This window comes from Elephantulus edwardii, unplaced genomic scaffold (assembly GCF_000299155.1).
Source record: "Elephantulus edwardii isolate Elephantulus edwardi_28Jun2011 unplaced genomic scaffold, EleEdw1.0 scaffold00057, whole genome shotgun sequence".
Classification (NCBI taxonomy): domain Eukaryota; kingdom Metazoa; phylum Chordata; class Mammalia; order Macroscelidea; family Macroscelididae; genus Elephantulus; species Elephantulus edwardii.
This window is the reverse complement of record NW_006399807.1, coordinates 192,911-196,370: the sequence shown is the minus strand read 5'-3', so window position 1 is coordinate 196,370 and position 3,460 is coordinate 192,911. Positions and strand designations below refer to the sequence as shown.

The 3,460-nt window shown below is 37.1% G+C and overlaps 1 protein-coding gene across 1 annotated transcript in view; it reads right to left on the bottom strand.

Annotated features, from left to right (window-relative positions):
• ATF6 (activating transcription factor 6) overlaps positions 1-3,460 on the bottom strand; it is a 353,926-nt gene that overhangs the window by 174,187 nt on the left and 176,279 nt on the right. The window lies entirely within an intron of this gene.

Sequence of the window (3,460 nt, the reverse complement as noted above, 5' to 3'; positions counted from 1 at the left end):
CTCTACGTTAAGGTCATACATTCAAACACCAACAGAGAATTTAGAATCTTTTGGAGCTATAGTCTAGGTTAAGAGATGTGTTTCAGTCATTCTTTAAAGCAGTTTGCATATACTTTAAACAAAGAGTTTAAAGCTTAAGTACTTAAAGTTTTATGAATTAGCCATTATTACTGAGTATATGATAACTTGTTTGTCTAAAATAATTATATTCTCAATGAAAAGTATTTAAGTATAAAGGTTCATAATGCAGTTGTTGTTGTTGTTGTTGTTGTTGTTACATTCCAGTGAGTGGACTGTGACTCACAATAACCCTATGCACAACAGCTCTGAACCCGGCCCTATCCTCAGCCAGCCTGTCTCTGAACACACCTGTCCCCACTGCCACAGTGAATGTATCAATCCATCTCACCCAGGGTCTTCCTCTCCTGCAGTGTTCCTCCACCCTTCCAAGCATGATGTCCTTCTCCAAGAACTGATCCCTCATAGCAACATGCCCAAAGTATGTCACATGCCCAAAGTATGTCAGACGGAGCTTCAAATCCTTGCCTCAAAGGAACAATTTGGCTTACTCCTCTCCAGGATAAATATATTTGTTCTCTTGGCAGTCCATGGTATATTTAATATTTCTCCAGCACCACAACTCAAAGGCATCAATTCTTCTATCCTCCTGAGTCACTGTCCATCTTAGCAAGTAACTGCTAAGATCATGGCTTGCATCAGGCACCCCTTAGTCTCTAGATTGACATTACTGAGCTTTAGCACTTTGGCGAGTTCCCTGGCAGCAGATATTCCTAATATCATTAGATCTCCTAACTGCTAGTAACAAGAGTGTTGACAGTTAAACCAAGTAAGCTGAAATTGTTAATAATCTCAATCTTTTCTAATGCATTTTAAATCAAATACCTACAGTCTGAATTCCGATTCTCCCACTTGCTGGGGTTACGACTGTGAAATCAACAAAAAACAAAGGGCATAACCAGTTTCATCATACATAAAATAGAGGCCATAACATCTATACTTCAAATTAGTACATAGTTTTAAAGGAAAAATGCATGTAAAGCACTAAGCAGGAGACTGGACATAGATGCAAAATGGAATACATATAAAATGACATCTATCATGCCAATTGGCCCAGTGGGGAGAATCTTTTTTCTTAACGTTGACCTTCAATCCATTTATGAAGACTGTAGTCCTTGACCTTCAGCAACAAATGTTTCAGGTCCTCCTCAGTTTGAGCAAGCAGTTATATCACCTGCATAGTGCAAGTTGCTATTTAAATTAAAAAAAAAAATCACTGATGTCTAAATAAGAAAGGAGCCCTTGAGATGCAAACAGTCAAGCACTTGGCTGCTAAACAAAACATTGGCAGTTCAAATTTACAGAGTGAATCCAAAAGAGAAAGACGTGACAATCTGTTACTATGAAGATGACTGCTAAGAAAACCTCAAGGAGTAATTCTAATCTGCCGTATGAGGTCATTATGAACTGAAATGAACCACTGTGCCACCAAGACTCCTTATGTCTGTACATTACTCAAAACTCAAACTCACTGCCGTTGAGTTGAACTGACTCATAGCTGACGCTCCTATGTGTTTTTAGAGATTGTAAATTGCAAAGAAGGAAATTATTCATCCTTCTTCCACTGAGCAACAGGTGGATATAAACTACCAGAGAAGACACCACCATTAGGCAGATCAAAATTTGACACATCATTTGCCTATCTAAGATTTGCACAAATTAACTAAGGAACCTCTCAAAACCTAGCTATGATCTTTTGTAATTTTAGCTCCATGAAATAGCTAAAAATGGCAAAGGGCAAAATGTAAAAAAATGTTCAGTAAACATTTACATAGAATTGACAAGAATATTAAAGCTATCAATTATGTTACAGATTTATGTTTTCCTCCTTTAGTTCTTTTGTTTTATGTTTTATATTTTAATTTATTGGTTTGCTTACAAAGTTCATATACATTGTATTTCACACTATTCTTCATTTACATTATTTCATTACAATCATTCTCATGCACTCTTCTTGTTGTGTACCCTAGAGTTGAAACTGACGTATAGCTGACCCTTTGGTGAGTTTTCAAAGGCAGTTAATTGCACTGGAGCACACTGTCCATCCTTCTACTACAGAGCAGCTGGTGGCCTCAAAAACATTGCAGAAGCCCAAGAATATTCTATAAACTTTCATTATAAGACTCTTGTCTGAGATGGTATTGTCAAATGTTCGTTCCCAGTCAGTAGCTTTTCTTCTCACCCTGCTGGAAAAAGTTTTTGATGAACACAGGGATTTAATTTTTAGAAGGTCCCATTCAGTAATTTTATCCTCTTAATATTGTACATTTTTGGTTACATTTGGCAGTCTCTCTTTATACTGTAGATTAGGGCTTCTAAACTTGATCCAAGTTTGTCTCTTATGAACTTTATGGTTTTGGGCTTTACTCCCAAGTCTTTTATTCACCTTGAGGTGATTTTTTTGTGTATGGTGTGAGATTTAAATCCTGTTTCAGCTTTCTGCAGGTAGCAGTCCAGTTTTGCCAGCATCATTTGAAGAGATTGTCATTTCCCCATTTGACAGATTTTATTTCCCTGTCAAATATTAGTTGGCCATAGATAGGTGGGTCTATTTCTGGGTTCTCAACTCTTTCACTGATCTATGTGCCTGTCCTTGTACCAGTATCATGCTGTTTTGGTTACTACCATAGCAGGTTTTGAGGTCAAGGAGTGCTCTACCTCCCACTGCATTTTTAGAAAAGAAGTGTTTTGCTTATCGGAAGTCTCTTGCCTCTCCAAATCTGACAATTTCCCTTTCAATCTCCTTAAAAAATGAGTTTGGTATCTGTACTGGGATTGCACTGAATACGTAGATTGCTTTTGCTGGATTGTCATTTTCAAAATATTAAGTCTTCCTATTCATGAAGAGGGAACATTTTTCCATTTCTTTAAGTCTTTTATTTTGTCTTGCTGAAATTTTCTGTAGTTTTCTTTGTACAGGTCTTTTGTATCTCTACTTAGGTTCATTCCCAAGTATATCAATTTTTAGTTGGCTATTGCAAATGGTATTGTTTACTTGGTTTCCTTCTCCAAGTTATCTTTCTTACTGTAGAGAAATTCCACTGCCTTTTGGATATTGATCTGATATCCTGCCACTCTACTAGTCTACTAGCTAAGGGGTTTTGTTGTTGTTGTGTTGTTGTTGAGTCCTTGGGGTTTTCTGTGTACACTAATATATCATCTGCATATAGCAATAGTTTAACCATCTCTTTGCTGATCTGGATGTCTTTTACAGTCGGAGATAGATCGAACATGCAATCAAGATGCATTGATAATAATGGGTGACTGGAATGCAAAAGTTGGGAATAGTGAAGAAGAATCGGCTGTTGGAAGGCATGGGCTTGGTGACAGGAATGAGGCTGGAGATAGAATGATTGAATTTTGTAAAATCAATGACTTATTC